Below are 20,060 nucleotides of genomic sequence, written 5' to 3'. Positions count from 1 at the left end.
ACTTCATTCCTGATTGCCATCCTAATTGGATTGAACAGTTGTAGTTTCCCATTGACTTTAATCACAGGACATGGTCATACTAAGACACGCCCTAAGGGATCTCCTGCACTCCAGACATAATCCTTCTTACCTCCATTGTGGAGAGGCAATCCAATTGTCCCATGGTAATCTGGATCTATCACCCTTCCTAACACTGTTATTGCTTTCCTGGACTGTTGGTTTAAGGGCATTAGAAGCCCAAAATAACCAAGGAGAAGTCGGAACTTCCAGTTCAAAGGAATATGTGTTGTGGCTCCTGGTAGGAGCACACCGTCTCTGGAACCAAAATTTCTAGCCCAGCAGAACTTAGGGTTGTGGGGACAGAAAGCAAAAATTTTTCTAGAGGGTCACTAGAAGTGATAGTGAGTGGAACTATTCCCCTTTCCACCCCTTGATTCCTGGACCCATGGATCCTGGCTATGGGAGAAACTGTACCATATATCAGATACTGATTCAAACCATATACTGCCTTCTGAAGAACCCTGCCCCAGCCCTCCATGCCACTGCCACCTAACTGATGCTGTAACTGTGTCTTCAAAAGGCCATTCAATCTTTCTGTCAGGCCAGCTGCTTCTGGATGGTGAGGAAATGGCAAGACCAGTGGATTCCATGATCATGGGTCCACTGCTACACTTCTCTGTGAAGTGAGTTCCTTGGTCAAAAACAATACTGTAGAATAACATGATGGTGGATAAGGCATTCTGTAAGTCCATGGAACTGGTAGAACCATTACATGCAGGAAAGGCAAATCTATAACCAGAATAAGTATCTACTCCAATAAGAACAAAACATTGTCCTTTCCATGAAGGAAGTGGGCCAATGTTGTAAACCTGCCACCAGGTTGCTGGCTGGTCACCTCAAGGAATGGTGCCATATCTGGGGCTCAGTGTTGGGTCTCTGTTATTGGCAGATCTGGCATTGATCAGCAGCTATAGCCAGGTCAGCCTTGGTGAGTAGAAGTCCATGTTGTTGAGCCTAAGCATAACCTCCATCTCGGCCACCATGACTGGTTTGTTCGTGTGCCCATTGAGCAATGACAGGGTTGGCTGGGGAAATAGGCTGACTGTCCACAGAACGGGTCATCTTATCCACTTGATTATTGAACTCCTCCTCAGCTGAAGTCACATTTTGGTGAGCATTTACATGGGTCACAAATATCTTCGAATTCTTTGCCTATTTGGAGAGATTTATCCACATACTTCTTCCCCAGATGTCTTTCTCATCAATTTTCCAATCCTGATCTTTCCAAGTCCCTGACCATCCAGCCAATCCATTTGATACATCCAGGTCAGTGAACAATTGTACATCTGGCCATTTCTTCTTCAAAACAAACTGCAATACAATGTGTACTGCCTGAAGCTCTGCCCACTGCAAAGATTTCCCTTCACCAGTATCTTTCAGGATTGTCCCAAAAAGGGGTTGTAATGCTGCAGCTGTCAACCTCTGGGTAGTGCTTTCATAATGTGCAGAACAGTCAGTAAAACATGTCTTCGTTTTCTCTTTAGTCAGCCAATTGTCAGAAACCTTTATTGGACAAGCTAATAACTAGCAGGTGATCTTCTTGAGATGGACTGCCTCAGATTATAATGATCCGTGACAGATTTGCTTCTATAGACAAGACCCAGAAAAATCATTAGGGAAAATTCCTACTAGCAATACACTTTTTCTGTTATTATTAAACATATACAATTACTAGGTATTAACTCACCCTTTTGAGCAGATCTCTGCAGACCAACAAAGATGTACTACTGCCTTGTAGAGCTGGTATATAGACAAATAGACGATTTCTTGATTCTTAATTGTGATCCTATAAGAGTTTCTAAAGTTACATCAGTATTTATTTAGCTCTTTTATAGTGGGACTGCTATCAGGTCTGTTCTGATAGTCAAAACTGCAATGAGAACTTTGCCAGTCTCCCAGGTGTCACCAGTTAATTGCTTCTCGATAGTAACCAGACTTTCTACTCCTCAGAGCACCTTCCAAGAGGTTGTAAAACTATTATTAACCAGAGGTCATAAAAAGGGAACTAATGATATATTCTAAGTGCTAGGACAGAAGATAAAATATTAACTGGATTTATCTATACAAAACTTTACTAATAACAGTTATGGTTTTAACTCTCTTTTTTTTTAAGATTCATTTATTTTATGTATGTCACTGTCTTCAGTAACCCCAGAAGAGAGCATCAGATGCCCATTATAGATGGTTGTGAGCCACTATGTGGTCACTGGAAATTGAACTGAGGACCTCTTCAAGAGTAGTCAGTACTCTTAACTGATGAGTCATCTCTCCAGCCCAGTTTTTAGCTGTGGCAGGTGATGAATGTTTACCCAGATAATTACTCCTAATGGTGTGCATGTAAACATTCTCTGTTGTAAGCTTCTATTCAATTTATTATTTGAATTTATGTGTAAACTTGTGATAAACTTTTTACCATGTGATCATGTATTCTGAAAGTTGCATAAGTGCTGAGGACAAAGAACCAGACTGAGCTGAGGAGAACTCTTTAGACAGAACTGAAATTTTTTTTAAGTCAGGACACAAGAGAACTTTTTAGACAGAACTGAACTCAAGAAGAACTCAAAAGTAAAGGCTCAGCATTGGGAGGAAAGACATTGAGAGTAAGGGCATTATTGTGACATCAGAGCAGGAAGAGAGAGCAAGATTAGAAGGAGAACGCAGAGTGAAATAACTTAGACTATAGGTAACATGGAATACTAAGAGAGCGATGTGCAGAATGCAGGGGGAAAGAGGAAAAAAGAAGCTGTAGAGAGAGCAGAAGGAGCAGGCAGCCTTCTCCTTACCATGGGACAGAACAGGTCCTTTCTTAATAACAAGGCAGGCTTAGTGTTATTAAAAAGAACAAAGCTTTTATTTTACAATCTTGGGTTTAGTTAATAAAAAGGTAGAAGCTTTTTCTTTCTCTATGTGATAAAGATTGGAGCTCACTTTTCATCCAGAATGAGTTAGTTCTTTCTGCACTGGTGCTTGGTCTTTTGCTCCAAATGCATTTAGCTGTATTCATAAGTATGGATGTGCACGTGTGTGTGTGTGTGTGTGTGTGTGTGTGTGTGTGTGTGTGTGTGTAAGTATGTAATTGTGAGAATGTATACAAGCAGAACCCAACTGGTTTAAATGGAAATTTATATATATGCAGGCATGAATCTGTATATGAATTTATGTGTTTATGCCTATTTGGCTTACGTGAAAATTTTTCCTTCTACAAGCATTACTCTCTTCTCCTGGTTCAATAGAAGTTTATTGTTCCAAACTTACCCGTGGCCTGACAAGCAAAAGACATCTGGACAAAAGGAAAAGGGATGTAGCAATTAATCCTTTACTTAATCTCCTGCTGTTTTAGAATGAGGTGCTAGAAGCCAGAGACTGCAGTTTCTGGCCTCAGAGGAACACAGAAGGTGAGTGAGTTACAGCAGCCAGGTAACTTAGACATAAGTACATCAGCTACGGTAACATAGTAACTTAGACTTAGATTAGTGAACTTTTAATTATCATACAGCAACCCTAAATATCTCCTAAAACAAAAGTCTTTCCGTCCGCTGATACTCTTCACCTTTTGCTGCCTCAAAGGAGAACTGACAAGAAATAAGACCCTGCCAGACAGGGCTGCCCCCCGCACCCCGCCACCCCACCCCCGCCCGCCACAGCCAATCATAGGGAACGGGAACACCCCAAAAGGCATACTAAATTGTCTCCTATGTTTTCCTGCTTCACAAATCTTAGCTGGGGGATAAGTTAGCCCACGAGGGTTGGAATTCAAGCCAGTGTTTCTAACCCTCATACAAGCTATACTCAGATTCACCCAGGATGTTACCCGGGGAGCACGACAGGAGTGGGGAATACCCTAACCCACCCGATTATTTCTTAAAGACTGGTGAGCAGCTGAGAGGGATGCCTCCTTCACTCCAGAGACACTTCATTTCTTATTTGCCCCCATAGGAAAGTTAGCTGGACTCCCTGCTATGGTATACCCTCAAGGATTGGAGTAAGTCCCATCCTAAAAAAAGATGAGAGGCAGACTGATGGAGGCCTTGAGAAAATTAAGGTTGTCTCAACTGGTTCCTAGCTCCTGTTCCTATCTGTCTCCCTGTCTCTCTGTCTCTGCTTCTTTTGCTTTTCTTCCACTTGAGACTTTATATAGCCCTGACTGGCCAGAAACTTGTAGACAGGGCAGGCCTCAAACTCAACAGAATTTACCCACCTCCCAATATTGGGATTAAAAGCATGCACCACAATGCCTAACTTTATATATGACTTTAAAAGGGGTCTATGCTAGTAATTCTAAAAGGCCAATAGCTAACATTTTACATCTTTATCATAATTTTTAACTCGCAATTGTGTCATTATGAGAACTGTCTCCGCTGCCTTTGTTCTCCTCCCCCTCCCCCCAAGTAAAAGAAAAAAAAATCAAAACAGGTTTTTCAAGTTTCTTATCTTGTTCTATTTAAACCTGAAAGGAGGGAGTGGAGGATTATTTTAGAACAAGTTGTTTCCTGCTTAGCCTGCTTTGAATCTTATCAGGTTAAGGTTTGTCTTAGTGAGACCTAGAGTTGCTACTTTGTTTTTATAGCTCAGCGGTAGAGCACTTGCCTAGCAAGCGCAAGGCCCTGGGTTCGGTCCCCAGCTCCGGAAAAAAAAGAAAAAAGAAAAAAAAAAGAAAAAGAAAAAAAGAATCAAGTTTTGGGAAGTGTTTTGGATGAGGGATTGTATCACGTTGTCGGGGAGGAAACCAGCAGATCAACAGTTCAATTTAAACCCAAAAGACAGATGTCATTAATTAGGACCCCAGATACCCCCTAATGAAATGGTTAGTGCTGGGGTTGGGGATTTAGCTCAGTGGTAGAGCGCTTGCCTAGGAAGCACAAGGCCCTGGGTTCGGTCCCCAGCTCCGGAAAAAAAAAAAAATGGTTAGTGCTGGACTGGAGAGATGGCTCAGCAGTTAAGAGCACTGACTGCTCTTCCAGAGGTCCTGAGTTCAATTCCCAGCAACCACATGGTGGCTCACAACCACCTGTAATGGGATCTGATGCCCTCTTCTGGTGTGTCTGAAGACAGCTACAGTGGACTTATAATAAATAAATAAATAAATCTTAAAAAAAAAAAAAAAAGAAATGGTTAGTGCTGAAAGCCTTAAAGAACAGCTGTTCTCAACCTTTGGGTCATGACCCTTTTGGGGTGCAACAACCATTTTACAGGACCCATACCAGATCTCCTGCATAGCAGATATTTATAATTCGATTCATAAGGGCAGCAAAATCACACTGATGAGGTAGCTACAAAAATAATTGTATGTCTCGGAGTCACCACAGCATGAGGAACTGTATTACAGGTTTGCAGCACTGGGAAGGTTGAGAACCACTGGCTTAGAAGACCCGTTCTAGTGGAAGTAAGTTAGGTTATAGGATGTGTCAGATTGGACGCCAAGTTCCCACCAATGGGGTAAATCTCAGTCACCTCCAACATCAGGTTTAAAGAAGACAGGAGTCATGTCCCCACCCCACCCCACCCCCGTTCCATGTGCTTGCTACCCTTGTTTAGGTTCTGCCGAATCTTTACAAAAAAAAAAAAAAAAAAAAAAAAGATTTGCCTTGCTAAGCTACTTCTGCTTCCCTTGTGTGTTCCTTTGTAGGGCACAGATGACTCATCGTTCATTTCTAAGACTTCAGTCTGTGTAAGTAATAGTCAAAAACCTTTACGATCCTTTTGAGTCTAAAGTTAAAATGAAATAGGGCATTGGGTTGTTCATGGTATCAAAAGAGAAAGCTGGAGTTGGGTATGGTGGTGCACACCTTTAATCCAAGCACTCCGGAAAGCAGAGGACTGGAGATCTCTACACATTCAAGGCCAGCATAGTCTGGTCTACATCGTGTGTTTTAGGCCGGTCAAAGCTACCTGTCTTTAAAGTAGACAATAGCAACAACAAAAGGCTAGACTTCAGCAGAAACAAGGCCGCATAAGGATCTTGTGGAAGGAAACCCTGTGGTTTTCATTCTTTGGAACGTGTCTTTGCATGGCTTTGGCTTGGCTTTCTTTCCTTCAGCCCTTTGTCACTGACTTGTTCTTGGGTCAAGGTGAGCTCGCCAAGGAAGGATACTGGCCATGCACAAAAACAAAGGCAGCCATGGCGGAACCAACACTGGGTGAAAAGAAAAGGCAATCGGAAACTCGAGAGAGAATATGCAAATGTCATAGGGAAGGGAGGAGTTGGGTCGGCTAGCTTCTTTCCTGTCCATGTGACACATACTACGGAGGGAAAGGGGGAACCTCATCTGAAAAAACATTCTCCTTCAGACCTGACTGTAAAACATTAGTCATGGATGTGGGTTCCATAAGAAAGCAAACTGAGCAAGCCGTGAGGAGCAAGCCAATAAGCAGCGCCCCTCTATAGCCTCTGCATCAGTGCCTGCCACTAGGCTCCTGCCCTGTTTGAGTTCCTGTCCTGACTTCCTTCAATGGTGAGCAGCAATGTGGAAGTGTAAGCCAAATAAACCCTCTCCTCCCCAACTTGCGTTTGGTCATGGTGTTTTATCGAAGTAATAGGAACCATAATGTAGTGCCATATTGGATTTGGGCCTGGCTGCTTTGTAACTGCATGGCCACAGTTAAGAAGTCATGGGATTGTTGGACAGAGGCCTCTCCCATGTATTTACGGCACAGGAAGAAAAGACCAAGTAGTAAACACCCGATATCTCCACTGCATGACCTCTGCTGAGCCCGGCTGATGCATGTGGAACTGACACACCTGGACCACACCTGGGTGGTGTTCAATTTACTTCTGCCTTTTACTTCCTCAGCCTTTATCCTTGAGATTTAGGCTGGTCTTCTGGGATTTCTCCCTAATTAATTCAGGTCTCGTAGTTGGTCTTTTGTTACCGAAGTCACGAGCCAGGTAGTCATGAGCCAGGGTTTCCCACTGTGCTTCCCAGTTATTTTCTACCTGGAGACTTGGGTATATAAGTGGTGAATAAAGCTACAGGAGACACTCACTATTCCTCTCACTCTCACTATTCCTCTCACTCTCACTCTTCCTTCCCAGCTTCCTCTCTCTCTCTCTCTCTCTCTCTCTCTCTCTCTCTCTCTCTCTCTCTTCCTCTCTTCCTCTCCTGGCTTGACACAATAACCTGTGTGTGTGTATGTGTGTTTCTTTCATCCCGTAGGCTTTCGCCCGATTCTCGGTACCAGGTCGGTGCTGGCGCCGACAAATGGAGGTCCCACCGAGATCGGAGAAGAAAGGGGGTACCACCTACGGGACGTCCCTGGAGCCCGGCCGGCATAGGAGGAGAAGGGACGGATTGGACGTAAGATGGGTCAGGAAAGGCCTGGATGATTTGGGCTAGCCTGAGTAAAACTTGTCATAAAAAAGGGACAAGGTAACGGTAAAGTGTTTTTGCATATGTGTTCTGTTAGAGTTATATTTTAGTCTTTGGACCCTGACTAGAGATAGTTTATACCCTAGACATGAGAGAGAACGGGTTGGGGAAAAACAGTCCTCCCGGACTCTCCGAGGTTGCTTTGGAGAAAGAAAAACCTTTTCAGAGCTCTCCTAGGAACAGAGGGAAAGCAGGAACGTCCTGCCTCTCTGCTGGCTCCTATTGGAGAAATGCTTATTTCTGGTTCTGGGTTCCATAGGTAGGATATGTGGGTCCCTTCAGTGGGACACCATCTAGTTTTTTCCCTTTATGTCTATTGTTTGTCCTTGGTGCACCAAGCTGTCCATGTCTGTCAGTTTATGTCTGTGGTTTTTGTTTCTCGTTGTTTAAATGTTTTGTGTTTCATGTTTAAAAGAAAAGGTTAAAATTTTAAATGCTGGTTGATTCACCCATTGATGTAGTTTTAACTCCTTTCAAAAAAGGTACAAATAAATAAAAAGTTTCAATTGGCTTTTGGAGCCTACATCTGTAGCTAGAAGCCTAAATCTGCTGGGCAAGCTCCCCAGGGGGCTGGCTAAATGTTTACACTAGCCAATCTTAAAGGAGCCAGCAGCTCCTCAGCTTCTATGTTAAGGGAGCGGATGGCTGTTTCTCTTAGAAAAATCCCTGACTTATTATTTGACTTAGCAGGTGACAAGGTGCTTCTCTTAATATTACAGCTAGAAAAAGTAAAAATGGTGCTTGGTCTAAATATTAAAGATAGGTGTAGCCACTTCAATTTTGTTTCTGATTGGTTTTAAATGTATAAATATGCTCTACATGCCTTGGTTATGGACTATTGGCTTTTAGGTTATTGGATATGGTTAAAAAAGTATAATATTGGTAACAGAAAGTTGACATAAAGCTGGTAATTTAGATGGAGTCATTCTAGACAACATGTGGCATGAGCCAACCTAGGGAAACAGGTCTAAATTGAGATAATATTTTTATGGAATTCTTATCCTAGAAATCAGGCTTCTAAAAGATTTTAGGGCAATGTCTCTTTGTTGAGGTATTAGAGACCGCACCATTCTGCGTTCATATGTAGGAATTGGCAGTCAAACTTAGTAGCATGAAGGATAGACTCGGTGTTTTGGAGACTGGATTTTGGAGACTAGTTTGTTAGAGGTTAAGTTTTGCTTTCCAAAGTTGTGGTTTGCCCTGAAGTTATCTGTATTTTAATGCTAATTCCACTGCCCCAAGGACAGCTGCCTAGTCACTACTCAGAACTCAGGTGACCTTGTGGTTGTGCTCTGGTGTTACAAGGAGAACGTAAGGATTGTGATTAAGGATTGCCAGTGTTACATTGAGTAACTCAAACTTATTTATAATTGAGAAAAAAATCAAACAGGTAGAGATTGTTACAAGATTTACGAAGGATTGATGAGGTTTTAGAACTTGTGAGAGCATTACAGCCAGTTTACTTACTCCAACTGCCATTTCAAGATAGATTTAGAGGATTGATTTTGAGTTTTCATTTCGTGAGCCTGCTTATAATTTTAGAGAGCCCATAGAGTGATATCATTAAGAATGGCTAATAGCCTTATATTATGTAATTTTGTTGCTTCTTCGATGTAAGAAGTTAGAACCTTAAATCTTTCAATGTATATGGAAATTTTTACTACAAACCTTTGCTCTCAAAATGAGCTTTAATATTTGGGGAGTAGCTGTTACACTACTCCAGAAAAGAATATTTGAAGCTAATTTTAAGCTTCTAAGGATATGTTAATTGGCTAAGTACCTCACCCTACCAGAGGACTTAGGTCTTTGTTATGCACATTGGAGATAAAGCTTCAGCTGTGTTAGTACAGAGTTGTGGACTGGAGTCATAAAAGTATTTTAAATAGAAACCTGGTAAAACATATCTTATTCCAAACAACAGTTAATTGGTTATTACAAAATACTGATATTTGGCCTATTACATATACAAATTTCAGGCAAAATTGATAATTTTACTCTTTACATGCTTTTGTATTTCCTGTAAATTTGTGCATGCAACCCATAGAAAATGCGCTTAGTGTATTTATAGGTGGTTCATCTAATGAAAAGGCTACATGTATGATTGGATCACTTGTTTATTCTCTTGAGTTTCCCCTGCTTCAATACAGACTATTAAATTACGTGCTGTAGCCACTGTTTTTAAATGTTAAAAATCAAGCTTTCAATTCATATACTGATAGCCAATGTGTGGCTTGTGGTTTTACAATTGATTAAAAGGTTTTCCTTTTTTTTTAGATACTACTAGCCCTCAAATTTTACAATTACTTAATGCTTTATTAGAGGCAGGTTTTCTACATAAAATCAGTGAGTGATGATTTCAGTGTAAATTGTCTGACAACTCACTGTCCTTTCAGTGCTCTGGCTCAGACAACTAAACAAAACCATAGACCCAGCTCTTTGAAAATGGTAATGGAGTTGATAACACACCCTCACAAAAAGAGGAAGACTCCATTTGCTTACTTTCAACGCCCAGCCTCACCCTGCCAACTCAGGGATTTCTAAATAAGGCTAAATCTGGACCTTGTTTACAGGATTTGACATTTCTAATTAATGCTTATGTTTAGGTAAATAAAGCTGGTGAGGGGCTGGAGAGATGGCTTAGTGGTTAAGAGCACTAAGTACTGTTCCTTTATAGGCCATTTAAAAACTCAAACTGTATTGCCTGGACCCCTTAGCAAGGGAGGACAATAATACCAGGCAGATTATAGGCACAATACATAGAAACAATTAGTCAAAAAGTCTCATTCTTTATATCATCAAAACAATAATGCTGGAAACAATAATTTGGTATACAAGTCAATTTATAAATACAAGTGCTCAGTGTCCTCAATTTAATCCTCGAGGACTTATCTTAATAAATAATATTTTAACAATTTTAATAAATAAAAGGGGGAACTATCCCTGAATGCTAATAATGCTCCTTTTATTTCAATTTTAAAATTTGGATGCCAAGGTTTATGGCACCCTACAACTAGGCATACTTCTGCCTAGGTGAAATAGAAAGACCCACATATTGGCATGATCCTGTCCAGGTATTTTATATGGGGAAGAGGGAATGTTTGTGTTTTTTCTACAGAATGCTACAGGAGTGTGCCAGCTGCCTGAGAGTCTGAGCCATGCTGATCCTGGGAGCATGAAGATTCAATTCAGCTCTCGTGGTTCTGGTTCCTGGAGTCATTCCTGTGCCCTTAGAGGAAGACGGAGGATTCCCCCTCATCTTTTGTCATCACAGAAATTCTGGCATTGCTGCAGTCATTGTGTCCTGTCCCATCTCGGCCTGCCCTCCGACCCTCTGTGCACTGCTGCTTGCTGGAAGCTGCTGTGGACTGGGGAACTCTGCCCTGGTTCTGCAGATCTCAGACATGGTTCCATTGCCTGCTGGTTGGTCCAGAGAAGAATGACTGATCCTGAACTGTCCTGGGAAAGACCTAGGCATTTTCGCTGCTATTGTGGCAGCCATTACTGCTGCAGCCATTGTGTCTGCAGTGTCTGGAGTTACCCTCCCCCAATCTATTGTTAGGCAAGCACAGTGGGTGAACTTTCTGGAGTAGTTGCTAACAATTGGGAATTCTAAATTTTATTATAGGAGCGGCTTGACTACGGCCCTTGGTGGTAACAGCTGAGGAGAACCAGATGAGGTGCCCACTACTTATCGGGAGAGGCTCAACTTCCACAATCTCTTAAATTAACGCCATCTGGCCTCTGCTCCTTCGCCCCTGGGCTCAAGTAAGAGGAATGACAAGATGATCCAATGTAGCTATCCTCAGGGACGGGCAACTTCCTCTGACCCTTGACCAATCTAAGGCAGGAACCTTGGGGGCGACAAGGTGATCCTATGACAGATAAGGCTGGGGTTTGAGAGGTCGATCCTAAGACAGAGGTGGCTACACCCCGTTTAAACGTACGGGCCGGTCAAATGCTCCTCTGCCCAGTTTCTCCCCCAATAAACACACACGTATAGCCCAGAACAGTGTGTTACAGCATAAGTTCATTTCTGGCCATTGGGGTGCAGTCCTAACTGCAAGAGTGGCTCGCCATGGCCGAGCTGGGCACTCTGTGAGGCATGTCTGATCTCTCTCAGACCACTACTTCCACCTAATGGTTTTTTATAAAAGAATAACGGGGGAGATGTAGTGCCATATTGGATTTGGGCCTGGCTGCTTTGTAACTGCATGGCCACAGTTAAGAAGTCATGGGATTGTTGGACAGAGGCCTCTCCCATGTATTTACGGCACAGGAAGAAAAGACCAAGTAGTAAACACCCGATATCTCCACTGCATGACCTCTGCTGAGCCCGGCTGATGCATGTGGAACTGACACACCTGGACCACACCTGGGTGGTGTTCAATTTACTTCTGCCTTTTACTTCCTCAGCCTTTATCCTTGAGATTTAGGCTGGTCTTCTGGGATTTCTCCCTAATTAATTCAGGTCTCGTAGTTGGTCTTTTGTTACCGAAGTCACGAGCCAGGTAGTCATGAGCCAGGGTTTCCCACTGTGCTTCCCAGTTATTTTCTACCTGGAGACTTGGGTATATAAGTGGTGAATAAAGCTACAGGAGACACTCACTATTCCTCTCACTCTCACTATTCCTCTCACTCTCACTCTTCCTTCCCAGCTTCCTCTCTCTCTCTCTCTCTCTCTCTCTCTCTCTCTCTCTCTCTCTCTCTCTCTCTTCCTCTCTTCCTCTCCTGGCTTGACACAATAACCTGTGTGTGTGTATGTGTGTTTCTTTCATCCCGTAGGCTTTCGCCCGATTCTCGGTACCAGGTCGGTGCTGGCGCCGACACCATAAGACAGTGGTCCTTAGTGAAACTCTGAGAAGACCTCGGACAAACACTTCATATAACGCGCACTTAAGATAGTGCTTTGGGGGTTGGGAATTTAGCTCAGTGGTAGAGCGCTTGTCTAGCAAGCGCAAGGCCCTGAGTTCGGTCCCCAGCTCTGAAAAAAAGAAAAAAGAAAAAAAAAAAAAAAAGATAATGCTTTGGCTGGAAAGCGCTGGGCCCTTACTGGAGCCCACAGGTAACCAAAAGCAAACTGAAAGCCTGGCACCAGTCCTTACTCTGCGCCTGTCTTCTCTCCCTTGCTTCACCTGCTGCAGGGAGGTAAATTCCGCAGTGTCTTTCTAGAAACTAGTGATAGCTATGACGGTTAACCCTGATTGTCAACTTGGTAGGACCTAAGTTCACTATGGAGACAAAACTCTGAGCGTGTCCATGAAATATTATCTAGATTAATAATCTAGGCTAGTTGAGGTGGGCAGGCCCATCCTAACGATGGTGTGAATAAAACAAGATGCAGCCACGCTCCAGCATTCATTCCTCTCCCCATCCCCCTTGCCCTTCTCTCCCTGCTTCCCGACTGTGGCTGCACTGTGTCCTGCTGCCTTCAGCTCCTGCTGCCCTGCCTTCCCCACTATGGGAGATGGTACCCTGGAGCCGTCAGTTCAAACCCTTCCCTCGGTAATAATAAAATAACTAGGTATGGTGATGCGTGTCTATAATCCCAGCACTTGAGAGTCTGCAAAAAGCTCCCATGTTTCAGGCCACCTAAAAGTGGTAAGCTTCAGTACAGAAAATCCTGCCTCTGTAAGGAAGATCATGAGATTGCAATCAGAAAGCATTCCATGTCAAGAACCCCTGTCTGGGTTTCTTTTTTAATTACTTTTTTATGTGCATCAGTGTTTTGACTGCATCTATGTTTGTGTGAGGGTTCAGATCCCCTGGAACAGGAGTTACATTTTGTGAGTCACCAAGTGGTTGCTGGGAATTGAACCCAGGTCCTCTGGAAGAGTAGTCAGTGCTCTTAACTGCTGAGCCATCTCTCTGGCACCATAAACAAAAGTTTGGAAGCTCAGTTGACACTCCCTGTCAGTCAGAGTCATAGTATTCTTCCAACATTCCCTTGGGCTCTTGCTGAAGGGTTGTATGTGTGAGGCTTCCAGTGTGGGGCCCAGGAAGTCTCAATGTAAGGAGTGGGAGAAGGGAGGCTAAGAGTCACTTTATTTCTTAATTCGTACCTGATGTCACTTAAAATTGTATTGAGTTTATTTATTTTATGAGTATTTTACTTGAATGTAGATGTGTGCACCAGTGTGTGCTTGCTGCCTGGGGAGAGAGCGTTGGATTCTCTGACATTGGAGCTCTGGAAGGTTTGTCATGAACCACCATGTGAATACTAGAAACCAAGCCTGGGTCCTGTGCAAGAGACCTTAAACACTGAGCTGTCTCTCCAGCCCCAAATCACTTTTTACATTTTTAATTTATGTGGGATTTATCAGAAAGGCTTAGAGGCTGGATAGTACAACAACAGATGTATTATCTCCTGGTGGAAAGGCTGGTAGTTGTGCTGTACGTAAAACTGGGCATCTTTTGGGGGGGCTGGTGGGGGCAGCTTCGAGACAACTTTCCTATGTGTATCCCTGAGTGCCCTGGAGCTGCTCTGAAGATCAGGCTGGCCTCGTACTCAGAGATCCGCTGCCTCTGCTAGGATTAAAAGCATGGGCAACCATTACCCAGCTGGGAATGAATATTTCAGCAGTGCTAATCTGGTGCTGGAGTCCTGAGGAGTTCATAGAGAGCTGCTGACCTTTGATCTGTGTTGGAATCCTGAAAAAGTAAGTTCTAATTACCAGGGAAGGACTGCCTCAGCAGCAGGGTAGAGGGACCAGGCAGTGAGAGTGAGGGCAAACAGGCAGATAGCAACATTACTTCTTTTTTTTTCCAAGGCTGCCATCAGAAGGTGTGGTACCCTCGAGTCGTGATTTGATGATGCTTTCTGCTTTGCACACACCGCTTCTGGCATCCGATCTCCAAGACGACCAGAATGGTGACAGAACATTGCTAGTTCTGTCATTTGCCCCTGGCTCCTTCGGCAGCTGCAGAACAAAGTGACAGTTATGAGGACAAACCTTTCTAGATACGACTGCTTACGTCAATGAGATGAGTTCCCGGAAAAGCCTAGGAAACCACGGGTGGTCAGGGGTGTACAAACTACTTCCCCTGAACACCTACCAGAATCAGAACTGGCTCAAACTAGCTCGAACCAGACCCTGGGGTCAATCTCAAGTCCCTCCCCACACCCACCACACACACTCAAACCTTCAGACAGAAAAAAAAAAAATGACGCTGATGTTGAAGAGTCTACAAGTTTAACTGGGCTGATGGCTGGCTAGAATTTGGTGAATTGTGCAGAGTTGTAAGATTGCCGATCCAGGGCTAAATTATCCTGGAGTAACTTTAGTCCCTTTAATAGCTATTCATTACCTATCTCCTTCCGTCTTCAGCTTCTGGGGTGCTGGTACCTCTATAACTCTTTGGGAAGTACTTTTTCAGAGAAGTATTTAATTCAGCATACAAAATCATGGGTTTCATTTTGGTATCCTCAGTGTGCAGAGTGAACTTTGCTCCTTACTTCCCCATTACTGTTTTATACACCTAAGTCCTCCTCCTCATCATCATCTTCTTCCTCCTTCCCCACTCCTCTTCCTCCTTCTCCCTCCTCCTCCTCTTTTGCCTCCTCCAACTCCTTCTCCTCCTTCTCCTTCCCCCTCCTCCTCCTTCCCTTCCTCTTCTTCTTCCTCCTCTTCCTCCTTTCCCCCTCCTCCTTCAACTCCTCCTTCCCCCTCCTCCTCATTCCCTTCCTCTTCTTCCTCCTTCCCCTTCTCTTCCTCCTCCCTCAAATAGTTTCCTGTTTACCTTCATATCATACACGTGTGTGCATACCTTGTAGAGACATCTAGAGTCCACCTAAGAGAATCTATGGCTATGTATCTTACAAGACTGCCTCACTTTAATGTGCTGGTCTCTAGTTCCAAATGACATACATTCATTACTTATAAATAAAATTTCCCTCCATCTCTCTAGTATATGACAGACACGTAGTCTAATTCCATTTCTTTTTTTTTTTTTTTTTTTTTTTTTGGTTCTTTTTTTCGGAGCTGGGGACCGAACCCAGGGCCTTGCGCTTCCTAGGTAAGCGCTCTACCACTGAGCTAAATCCCCAGCCCCCTAATTCCATTTCTTGGCTGTTGTGAATGGCGCCACTGGAATGTGTGGGTTTCTCTGCCATACGCTAAATTAGTCCTTCAGGTGTATAGCAGCAGGATTCGGCTGGATCATAAAACAGCTCTATGTTTAGATTTTTAGGAACTACCATATTGATTTTCCTAGAGGCTACACTATATTACTAGTGTCTGTGTGCATTACCCTGGCAAACCATGCCCCCATTTGGCTAGCATCCATTACTTCAACTTTTTCTCATAGGAATGAAATAAGGCTCAAGGTAGTTTTGATTTGCCCACATTCATAGCAGGCCTTGCCCAGTTAATCCTCTAGAAAAACACCTCACAGGCACACCCAATGTTCTTCCATATGCCCAGGGTTTCTAACCTAGTCAAGTTGACCCCTGGAATTAACCACTGCGTTTCGCCACAAAGATCTCGCTGTTGGGTTATCAACGGCAGCAGTGTTGAAATCTTTTTCCCCATCACAGCGCACAAGATGTGATCATATTTGCACAAGACAATAACAGGTATCTCAGTACTCTTCCAGCTTTAAAGTGGACATGTGGAAGACGGTCTGTGTGTTGGCCATGGGTCATCTGAAGCGTCTGTAAAGCTGGCTCAGCAGGGAAGAGCATGATGAGGGGGAAAGTCTGGTTAAAGTCCGAGCTCTTGGGAGGTAGTTGGTTAGGTGGCAATAAAAAATAACTTTAGCTTCCCCACTTTATGCTTCATTTAGAAGAAGCCTTTGGACAGGTAACCAGGTGGATTCAGAGATGTAATGAGATCCTTAGCACGTCCCAAACTCGGGAGCTTTTAGAGGGATTAGGCCAGATCACTTAAATGGCTGAGCTAATTAATCACAACGCTGGGGAGGCAGAGACAGGTGAGTCTAATCTGAGAGAGCTTCAGGATAAGCCATGGCCCCGTCTCAACAAAACTAAAAACAAAAATTACTTCTGAGCTATATATACTGACATAACGCCAACATCAATTATACCTTTAAGCAAGTTGGTCTGAATACTAAAAAAGGAGGGCATACATGACAGTTCGTTTTATGAGGCCCACACACCAGAGAAGAGGAAAGCACAAAAGCAAACAAGTCAGTCTGATGTGGCATGAATTTATCTAAGTAGAACCCAATGCTCATTTTAAAATTTCATCTTGTCAAGTGTCTCAAGATTGTAGAACAGTCCTGCTTTTAGTTTTAATTATTTTTAGTGAATATAAGCAAGTAACAAGTTTAAAACACAGGTAAAAAAATATGATGGCCCATCATTTTGTACAACTAATATTCCATATACCAAAAGCAACAGCAGTGAATTTAATGACAAGGAGCTAATCTAACACACACTAATAAACAGAAGGTACAAAAACTACTGCTTACAGCTCACACAGAAAGAGCTTTAATTCTCTTTATTTGTATTTATCTATTGGGAGGGGGTGTGTGCTATGGCGTGAGGGAAGGGCAGAGGCTAACTTCGTGGGGGTAATTATCTCCTTTCACCGTTTATGTCCTCTGGGCTAGGCTCGGGTTGTCATTGTAGTAGCAAACTCCCTAACCTACTGAGTGTGGTGTGTGTGTGTGTGTGTGTGTGTGTGTGTGTGTGTGTGTGTGTGTGTGTGTGTGTGTGTGTGGTGTGTATGTATGCTACTGGTGTTCATATAGCAGCCAAAGGAGAATGCTGAGTGTCTTGCTCTATTTTTCTTGGCCTTATTCTCTTGAGACAGGGTCTCTCTACGAATCTGGTACTAGACTGTAGGCAAACAAGTACAAGCAATCCTCCTGTCTCCACTCCTCCCTCCCTCTACAGTGCTGGGGTTACAATCCTGCGTGGCTGGACCAGCTCTTTACTTGAGCGATGGGTATTTGAACTCACGGGGATGGGCTGTTGCTTCATTTCTCTCAGTCTGTACTGTGTTCGAGGCAACTGGCACTAATCAGAAGAAACTAGTCTTCCCTCTGCTGGTATGCTCCCTAGGGCTAGCCTCAGACATCAGATATCCCTGAGACTATCCTACTGGGTAAAGGCAGTAATACCTACATGTAGCTCTTCAAGGGCATGTTTTTGCTACCTAGCCTGTACACTTGGAACTTCTCTTTTAGGGATCTGTTGCTGTGGTGGATATCAAGGACACAGGGACACAGGAAGAGGCTCCTGAGAGGGACTGAGGATATACTCTCTACAATGGCAGGTTGAATTTCCTGCTGCTGACAAGCTAATAGAAAAAGTTTGACTACTTCTAATATTTCTTTGTAAGAATTATGTTAGTATCTTTCTTTATGGATATACTTTCCCCCTTCTAACTTCTGAGTAGTATTTTTTTGATTGATTGATTTATTATATATAAGTACACGGTAGCTGTCTTCAGACACACCAGAAGAGGGCATCAGATCCCATTACAGATGGTTGTGAGTCACCATGTGGTTGCTGGGATTTGAACTTGGGGACCTCAGGAGGAGTAGTCAGTGCTCTTAATCACTGAGCCATCTCTCCAGCCCAACTTCTGGGTAGTATTAATCAATGCTTGGTAGGTAGACTTACTGAGTTTGAATTATATGTATGTGAATCTTATTATTTTTCTGCATCTATTAGAATGCTTTCTGCTTTACAGTACTTATGTGGTAAATTACACAGTTAAATTGTTAAATATAAGTTTTCAGTCCCTGATATTTAGCATACAATTTGGCATATGGTTTTAGCATATAATTCAAGATCTCTTAAGTGATAATGGGGTATTTGTGGGGGAGGGTGTATAAATATGAGTTCAAGGCCAAACTGGACTTCATAGTGAAATTCTGATCAAAAAGGAAATAAGGAAAAAAAGGTATGAGGGGGCTATAAGGGAGGGAATGGATGAAACATGATTAGCAAAACATTATTTACTAAATGTGCGTAATTGGTACAGAGGAATGGATCGCACTGCTCTATATATGAAAAATACCTCATTTGTTTCTTGAGATCACAATCTCACTATGTAACTTTAGGGGACTGGTACCATGTGAGATCTAAAGGATTCTAGCAATAGAGACTTGGGAAAGAAGGGTACTTTCTCTAGATCCGCTATTCTCAATCTGCTAGACTCCCATAGGAGCTGCATATCAGATATTTACAATTCTTAACAGTAGCAAAATTAAATTATAGTTATGAAGCAGGAACAAAGTAACTAGCATGAGGAACTGCATCAAAGAGCTGCAGCATTAAGGTTGAGAACCAGTGCTTAGATAGTAATTAAAGATCTTTCAGAACCAAACACTCATCTCAGAATATTTGTGTTATAAAATGTATGCTTACATCCTCCTATTTACGTGTTGAAATTTTAATCCCACATCTGATCTCACGGGATAATGTTGGTAGGCAATTAGCACCTTTTTATTTTAGTGCTAAAAATAACCTTTAAGTTGCGCAAGAAGTCAGAAGATGTGTTCTTTTTTTTTTTTTTTTTTTTTTTTGGTTCTTTTTTTTCGGAGCTGGGGACCGAACCCAGGGCCTTGCGCTTCCTAGGTAAGCGCTCTACCACTGAGCTAAATCCCCAGCCCAGATGTGTTCTTTTTAACTGAGGGTCAACCTGTCGTTAAATGACAGCAGGCACCTGGTTATCCAACTCCATAAAAAGTAAAATTGCAGTAATATGGCTACCTATCTTACTGACTTTCGTGTTTATTATTTTAGCCAGGGTCACACTTTGTAACCCTACCACCTGTTAAAAGCTGAACAGTAGTGGTGCATCCCCGTTTAATCCCAGCACTTGGGAGGCAGAGGCAGGAGTTCGAGTCCAGCCTGGTCTACACAGAGAAAGTAGGTCTTGAAAAACCAAAAGGAGAGAAGGGGAAGGGGTGTTGACCTGGCCATGGAGTGCGGGGACTAAAAGCGTGGCCCAGCTGCCATGGGTTAGTTTGTTATCCCAACAGCTACACCAGAGCAATTCACTGAGAGGTCGCCCCGCTCTTTAAGCTCCGCATTGCGCTGCAACAAATCGCCTAAAACTGAACAGAAAAATGACACATGCTGGTTGTAGAAGATGATTGTTATTTGTAACCTGCTTCACCAAACCACTACTTAAAACACCCTGGCAACTTTCTTTCACATGAGCACATTTTTACGCTGGAACTAGACCGCACCCAAACGTAATTAGCGTTGTTACAAGTAGCGGCGTAGGGAACCTTACGCTCCGGAACTCTCCGCAGCTGGGCTTTCCCTGCCCGGGTCATGGGACTAGGTAAGCGGCCGTGTCTGCGGAGGAGGCTCGAAGCGGCTCACATAGTCCGGCGCGCCAGGCAGGGAAAGAAAAGGTGACTTTCCCCAGTACGCCCGCTAACCACAAAACCGCAGCCGCCTTGTTCCGCGCCAGTGGTGCTCCGCCCCCCAAAACCCGGGATTCCTCACCTCGTGTCCTGCCACCACCCAACGGCTCTGCCCCCAGGTCCGTTCTAAACCACTGCGCACGCGCTGTGAGGCACACAACGACTTGGCTCCGCCCTTTCGATATAGCTAGGGATCGCCGGGCGCTCCTCGCTGTAGGGCTAGCCAATCCTTACTCCCGCCCTCGCAATCCTGCAACAGGCTCCTGATTGGTTACCTGTCCTCGA

Source organism: Rattus norvegicus, chromosome 17, assembly GCF_036323735.1.
Source record: "Rattus norvegicus strain BN/NHsdMcwi chromosome 17, GRCr8, whole genome shotgun sequence".
NCBI classification, from domain to species: domain Eukaryota; kingdom Metazoa; phylum Chordata; class Mammalia; order Rodentia; family Muridae; genus Rattus; species Rattus norvegicus.
This window is presented reverse-complemented; position numbering follows the sequence as displayed.